Raw genomic sequence first — 8,171 nt, 5'->3', positions numbered from 1 at the left:
TATTATATAGGATAATTGTTTGACTCATTGTACTTTGATTAACAATTTATTTTTCTAACATATAATGGTACTTGTATTTATTTGATGAAATAAAATGTAAAATACATACCCAAAAATAAGATATAAAAATTTAAAAATATGATTCACTATTTAATATCTTTTATTTTAAAAAAATGTTAATGTTGAATTATATTGTAGCGTATTCTAAATTTATTTGTTTTATTAGTATAATTTTTTAATTACGAGCATGAGAAGTTGTTGTAAAAAAAATTATAGAATATATTTAATCAAGAGTTTGAAATTAATTTTATTAAAGATTTACATATACTTTAAATCAATTTTAGGTATTTAAAAGTTTTAACTAATTGTTTGTGCAATTGAATTATAGTTATGTTGATATGTACCAAAAATAAATTTTATTAAAAAATAATTTAATTTTATGCAATACTTAAATTTTCATTTATTTTTTAACATTCAAATTATCATTATAATAAAAAAAAAATTAAAATATAAAACAGCATTCAATTATAAATATATAATTTAATTGATAAAAATTAAGTGTTAACATATTTTTTCAAAACACATATATATAGTAAACTTTTGTTGATTATATTATTTAATATATTCATATATTATAATTTTAAATAAATTTTTGGATTTTAATAATTGGAAGTAACTATTTTAATAATTTTTCATATATTCTTATTTTATGATTATTTTTTATTAATTTGTGTATTTTTTGTCAAATAGAATATATATTTTTATTGTATAAAATATTACTAAAAAATGGATAGACATAAATTGAAAGAAATTATAAATGGATTGATCGACATAGTAATTGAATTTTTAACGTCTAAAATCATTACTCACCATAATTGGAATAATATAATTGTCCATTAAAGGAGGATATTTATGTCGATATTTATGAGTGATTAGGTGGTTTTTTTCCATTGAATATAATGACTAATAATATAAATTATTACCATTGGTAAATGACTAATAATATTATAAAATAAAATAATTTGATAATAATATAAATCATAAATTATTATCAAATTGTAAAATAATTTATAAATTATAAATTTATTATAAATAATTGTAAAATAATTTTATAATTTATAAATTTATTATAAATTATTACCATTGGTAAATGACTAATAATATTATAAAATAATTTATAAATTTATTATAAATTATTACCATTGGTAAATGACTAATAATATTATAAAATAATTTATAAATTTATTATAAATTATTACCATTGGTAAATGACTAATAATATTATAAAATAATTTATAAATTTATTATAAAATAACTTATAAAATAATTTGATAATAATATAAATTATAAAATAATTTATAAATTATAAATTTATTAAAAATAATTGTAAAATAATTTTATAATTTATAAAATAATATTATTATTGAGAGGAGGATTGAAGGAGATTAGGCATTGAGAGCATAATTGAGAGGGGAGAAAGGAGAAGAGGTCCACATCAGCTTTCACATCAGCTGAAAGCTGATGTGGAAAATATTTATATAGGTGGATCAAATAGAATGAGGTGGCATTCGGGGGCCTGTTTTAAATATATATAATAGATAGGTTTTGGTTCCCAAATTTCTAACAGAATAACAGCTAACCTATTAACAAACTAACTAACTAACCTGTACATTCTTTTTATTCCTTCTCACATATACATTTCCAAACCTCGACTTATTCTTACTCCTATGAGTTTGAGTGTATTTATGATCAATACCATAAATGTAAAGTAGAAAACATTGAATTGGTAGAGTTGCATGTAGTGTTAATAAGAGCGTACAATTTAAAAAAGTAATTAATATTGAATTGAAAATTGAAAGTCACGTTCATTTTGGGATATTATTTTTTGCAAATGAGTCACTCATTATTGGGAGAGAGAGAGAATAATAATTAAAGTTCTTCAATCCTTTTGTTGTAGCCAACACTTTGGTGGATTTTGATTTATTTAGTTATTTTGTGTAGTTATGTGGAGTTTACCTTCCAGAAGATTTATTGAGGCAAAAAAGGGATAAGGAAAGCAACTATAAATAGTATGTCAAAAGATAGAGAAACGTATACACTTCAAAACTTACATGACCAAGAAGGTTTAGATGATTTCGAGGGTCACAAAATCCGCGATTCTTCTTACCGCTAATTATCTCAAGCACAACAACTCCAAAGTTAAAAACATCAGATTTTATCGAGAAAGATCCATGCACTGCATATTCTGAAGGCATATATCCACTGCAATAAAAACATTGAAGTTAGGAAAAATATATATATTAAAAGGGTTTGACATAGCAAAACTAAAGGTTTAAATAACTTTTCAGTACCTATAATAACATAACTTTCTAGTGTATTTAGTCCCTAAACAAATTCTTATCAATATTAATGCCAAAACATACAAAAGAATCTTTGTAATATTTGTCCATATTGAACATAGTCCATGTATAATCTCTAATCTAAGGAATAAAATGAATATGATCTACATATTCCAATTTGAACAAATATTACCAAAGACTATAACCAAAATAATGAGAGGACAAAAACAATCATTCCTATATTTTAGGAATTCAAACAAGACATATATGTTTCATAGAACCTAAAACTGAAGTCAATGTATGTTACAAAGACTAAAGAGTTATTTAAGCCTTAAATTGAAATAAATAAGTAGAACTTACTATGTTCCCATCACTCTATTTGTATTGGCCTCAGCTTGGTCTCCCATAAATGATCTGGCTAAACCAAAATTCGATATCTTTGGGATCATATCAATATCAAGAAGAATATTGCTTGTCTTGACATCTCTATGTATGATTCTTAGTGTAGAATCTTGATGGAGATACAGCAGCCCCCGAGCAATCCCATCAATAATTTCCAAGCGTATAGTCCAATCTAGTAATTTACTTCGTGTATTATCTAACAAAATCACATTCTAAAGTTAGCATGAGAACCACATTCTGGAAAATGTAAAATTGAAATCAATAAATTAATTTGGTTGTTGGGAAAGTTCAAACCAAAAATAAAGAAATCCAAGCTTCTGTTGGGCATGAACTCATAGATCAACAGCTTTTCGTCTTGTTGAATTGAACAACCAAGAAGTTTTACAAGATTACGGTGTTGAAGTGTTGCCATCAATTTAACTTCATTTTTGAACTCCTCAGTTCCTTGTCCTGATGTTTTAGAAAGTCTCTTAACAGCAATCTCTTGTCCATCTGCCAATAAGCCCTAGTAATTATTCAAAAAATTTAGTACCTTTAATACTTGTGAATTAATGTGAGAAATTAACTAGGTATGGTAACCAAAAATTTACCTTATATACTGGTCCAAAGCCACCTTCTCCTAACTTGTTTCTGTTAGAGAAGTTATTTGTGGCATTATTGATGGTTGAAAAATCAAATATTGTTGCCAAGTCATTTCTTTCTCCTCCTTTTTGTGGTTCCAGTGAATTAACTTTTTTATATACCCTGATATATTGCAAGATAAATAGTTATAAAAATTGTCTATAATTAACAATTTCAGTTGTTTAATGTAACAAAGGAAAAGGACATTGGTGAAACAGCAATCAAACTTCAGAATTGAAGAATACTTGTTTCAATTCACTGTAACTGTTAGAATATTACATTGGTACATAAAAAAAAATAGATAGTCTGTTGTCCAGCCGCCACAAACTGCTGTCACTGCTGCCGTTCTCTCCGACAACCCTTTTTTCAGCGAACGACCACTCCAGCAGCGTCGTACACCCCAGATCGGCCCATCCCTCAACACGCGCCGTCAACAAACATCTCACGCACCCACACGCGCCGCCACTCTCCCTGCACGTCAAATCCACGCGCCGCCCACAGCAACCACGCGTGACAGCACGTCTGGCAGCCATTCACGACGCAGCTTCTTCCGTTGCACTCGCCTCAGCCTTCTAATTCCATATCAGCCCTGAGTTTTCAGTTTCGAGTCACGGATATACGCGTTTCATTTCAAACAGCCCTTGTTTCTCCGGTTCGGACACGCATTTCTGCCACTCTTTACTAAGCATGACTTCTTTGTCTGAAATAAAGAGCATATTTACCAACTACATCACCTCTCCTCTAATTGTCGAAAAATTGAATGGGTCAAATTAAGACAGTTAGGCAGCCGATATCAAACTCTGGATGCTTGCTCAAGGTTACGAGGAACATTTCACTAAAAATGCGGAAAAGGTAGTTGCGACTGAAACATCAAAATGGAAATAGATCGATGCTCAGTTGTGCAGTGTCATTAAGTCTACACTTCATCCAAACGTTAAATCAATTTTCCGTCCACATCTCACGTGTGAATCAGTTTGGAGTCAAGCAAATGCACTCTACACTAATGACACTCAATGTCTCTGTTAAATATTATAATGTAAATATTATATTATAGTAGATGGGCTGTAAGTATTCTGGCCCGTTAGTATTACTGTAAATTAGGGTTGTTTAATACCCTTTGTCTATATAAAGAAATTCCGCTGTGTAGTTGAAACACACGGATTATTCACAATATGTCTCTCAATACTCTTTATATTCAACATGGTATCTAGAGCCAACTGAGAGACAACCCTAATCGTCAACTACTCGGTCGACCCACTGTCTCCGGTGAATATTTTCTCGGCAAAACCGTGTTCTCAACTCCGGTTTGCCCCCCCTCTGCCGTTGATACGCTGATTCCTCAATTTTTTGTTCAGCCTTTCAGGCTCTACCGTCGCTGCCGTCACTGTATCTGACGAGTTTTCTCGACGAACGACCACTTCATCAGCGCCGTACACCCCAGATCGGCCAAACCCTTCCGCCGCGCCTTCAGAAACCTTCTCACGCGCCCTCACGCACTCTCACGCGCCGCCTGCACACCCCGCGCGTGAGATCCACGCGCCGCCACTGCCACCGCGCGTGACGGCGCGTTCGGCGGCCGTTCACGGTGCCGCTTCTTCCACCGCACTCGCCTCGGCCCCCTGCTTCCATATCTGCCCTCAGTTTTCAGTTTCGAGTTACGGATATACGAGTTCCAGTTCAAACAGCCCCTGTTTTCCCGATTCCAACGCGTTTTCTGACAATCTGTGCTAACCATGGCGTCCCAGTCTGAAACAAAGAGCATTTTCACCAACTACATCACTTTTCCTCTCTCTGTTGAAAAATTGAATGGATCAAATTATGATAGTTGGGCTGCCGACATCAAACTATGGCTACGTGGTCAAGGTTACGAGGATCATCTCACCCAAAACCCTGATAAGGTGAGTGTGACTGAAACATCCAAATGGAGTCAGATTGATGCTCAGTTGTGTAGTGTCATTAAGTCTACACTTCATCCAGATGTTAAACCGATCTTCCGTCTGCATCTCACGTGTGAATCGGTTTGGAGTCAAGCAAAGGCACTCTATACTAACGACACACAACGTCTCTATGGAGTTTGTCACCGCTTGTTGAATATCATTACTCCGAAGTCATTCGATGGCTCTATTTCTGCATATCTTGGCACCGTTCATAGTGCACTTCATGACTTTAATGAGCTTCTCCCTCCTGCTGCAAGTAATCCAACTGAACAGAAGAAGGAGTTGGATCAACGCAGCACCTTCTTCATGCTTCTTGCACTCAATGGCCTACCCCAGGAGTACTCTGCAACTCGTGATCAAATTTTGGGATCTGTTACTGTTTCGGATATGTCTACTACCTCAGTGATCCTCCTTCGAGTACCAGCAAAACATTCAGTTGAGCAGTCTATTACTTCAATTCCGGGTGACACTGCTGCCCTTGCATCTTAGGGACATAATCAACATCATTCTCGTGGAGGACCATCCAACTCTAAGCCTCGTCCCATGTGTGAGCATTGTCATCGGGTTGGCCACACTATTGATCGTTGTTGGAAGTTGCATGGTAAGCCTTCGCCTTCGATAAATGCAACTCAGCTTGATCCTTCTGCAACTATTCAGACTACACCATCTCCACAAGGCTCCCCAGCAAACTATGAAGATTTTCTCCGATGGGTTCAGAGTCATCCGAACTCTAGTTCTCCTACTTCGGTTGCACACACTGGTAACTCATCCGTTTACCTCTCTCAATCATCTTCTCTTGGCCCTTGGGTTCTTGATTCTGGTGCGTCTGATCACGTTATTGGTAATAAAGGTCTCTTTTCTTCACTCTCTACATCTGGTTTTTTACCTACTATAACTTCTGCCAATGGTACTCAAACCCGGTCTCAAGGAGTTGGCACTGTCCACATCTTCCCTTCCATCTCAGTTGCATTTGTTCTCTATGTACCTGAATGCCCCTTTAATTTACTTTCAGTTAGTCGATTGACTCGGTCTCATAATTGTATTATTACTTTCACTAATGATAATGTTACCTTGCAGGACCGGAATTCGGGACGGACGATTGGCGTCGGATGTGAGTCACAAGACCTCTATTACCTTTCCACATCTTCCAAGACGTGCTCCGCCACAAAGTCCCCTCATACTATCCATGCTCAGCTAGGACACCCAAGTCTTACCAAACTACAAAAATTGGTGCCTAGTTTGTCTAATTTATATTGTGAGTCGTTTTAGTTAGGGAAACACACCCGTAGTAATTTTCTCGATTGAGTCAATAAAAGAGTATCCTCTCCCTTTGCTTTGGTTCACTCTGATGTTTGGGGTCCCTCTCGTACTGTGTCTACTTTAGAGTCTAAGTATTTTGTTACTTTTATTGATGATTATTCTCGTTGTACGTGGTTATTTTTAATGAAAAATAGAACTGAATTGTTTTCCATCTTTGAGCAATTTTATCAAGAAATAAAAACCCAATTTGGAATTTCCATTCGTACCTTAAGAAGTGATAATGCTCAGGAATATTTGTCTCATCAATTTCAAAATTTTATGGCTTCGAACGGTATTTTACACCAAACATCTTGTCCTTATACACCTCAGCAAAACGGGGTAGCCGAACGCAAAAATCGGCATCTCATTGAAACCACACGAACCTTACTTCTCCATGGCAATGTTCCATTCCGGTTTTGGGGGGATGCAGTCTTAACGGCATGCTACCTTATCAATCGTATGCCATCTTCTGTCCTTGATGGCAATATCCCCCATTCGGTCCTCTTTCCCCATACTCCTCTTCACCCACTACCACCTCATGTCTTTGGGTCCACGTGTTTTGTCCACAATTTATCTCCTGGTTTGGACAAATTGTCAGCTCGGTCACTCAAGTGTGTCTTTCTCGGTTATCATCGGTCCCAAAAGGGCTATCGTTGTTATTCCTCCACACTACACCGCTACGTTACATCAGCCAATGTTATCTTTTTCGAGTCTGTACAATATTTTAAACCTACCCATATAGCTACTGAGCCCTATCAGGACATTGCTCCTGAACCTCCTCAAGTAGTTATACATCTCCCACCAACTCATATTCCTATCGAACTTGCCGAGTATGCCCCTCAACCTCCTCGACCACTACAAACATATCAGCGTCGTCGCTTACCCTCTGTTGTGCCTGTTCCTGTTCCCATTACAGACTCTCCTCCGACGCCACCTCCGGATCCGGCCCTGCCACCTGAGCCTGACCTTCCCATTGCTCTTCGTAAGGATATTCGCACCACCCGTAATCTATCTCCTCATTATATTGATTTGTGTTATCATCGTCTTTCTCCTTTACATTACACTTGCTTGTCCACCTTGTCTTCTGTTTCTATTCCTAAAACTACAAGTGAAGCATTATCCCACCCTGAATGGAGGCAAGCAATGCTTGATGAGATGTGTGCTCTACAAAGCAATGGTACTTAGGAATTGGTTCCTTTACCTCGTGGGAAGTCGTTAGTCGGGTGACGTTGGCTTTATACAGTGAAGGTTGGTCCTGATGGTAAGATTGATCGATTTAAGGCTCGTTTGGTAGCCAAGGGATATACTCAAATTTTTGGGTTGGATTACAGCGACACGTTCTGACCTGTTGCCAAAATGGCATCTGTCAGACTGTTTTTCTCCATTGCAGCAATTCGACATTGGCCTCTCCATCAGCTTGACATTAAAAATGCCTTTTTGCATGGTGATCTTGAAGAGGAAGTTTATATGAAGCAACCACCAGGGTTTGTTGCTCAGGGGGAGTCTTCCAATATGGTTTGTCGGCTACACAGGTCCCTTTATGGTCTTAAACAGTCTCCTAGAGCTTGGTTTG

The 8,171-nt window shown here is 36.0% G+C and overlaps 1 pseudogene; it reads right to left on the bottom strand.

The window, feature by feature from the left end:
- Positions 1–8,171, bottom strand: part of LOC101513699 (G-type lectin S-receptor-like serine/threonine-protein kinase At4g27290) — a 36,905-nt pseudogene that overhangs the window by 5,643 nt on the left and 23,091 nt on the right.

The sequence above is a fragment of the Cicer arietinum genome, chromosome 5, assembly GCF_000331145.2.
Source record: "Cicer arietinum cultivar CDC Frontier isolate Library 1 chromosome 5, Cicar.CDCFrontier_v2.0, whole genome shotgun sequence".
Lineage (NCBI taxonomy): Eukaryota > Viridiplantae > Streptophyta > Magnoliopsida > Fabales > Fabaceae > Cicer > Cicer arietinum.
This window is presented reverse-complemented; position numbering and strand designations above follow the sequence as displayed.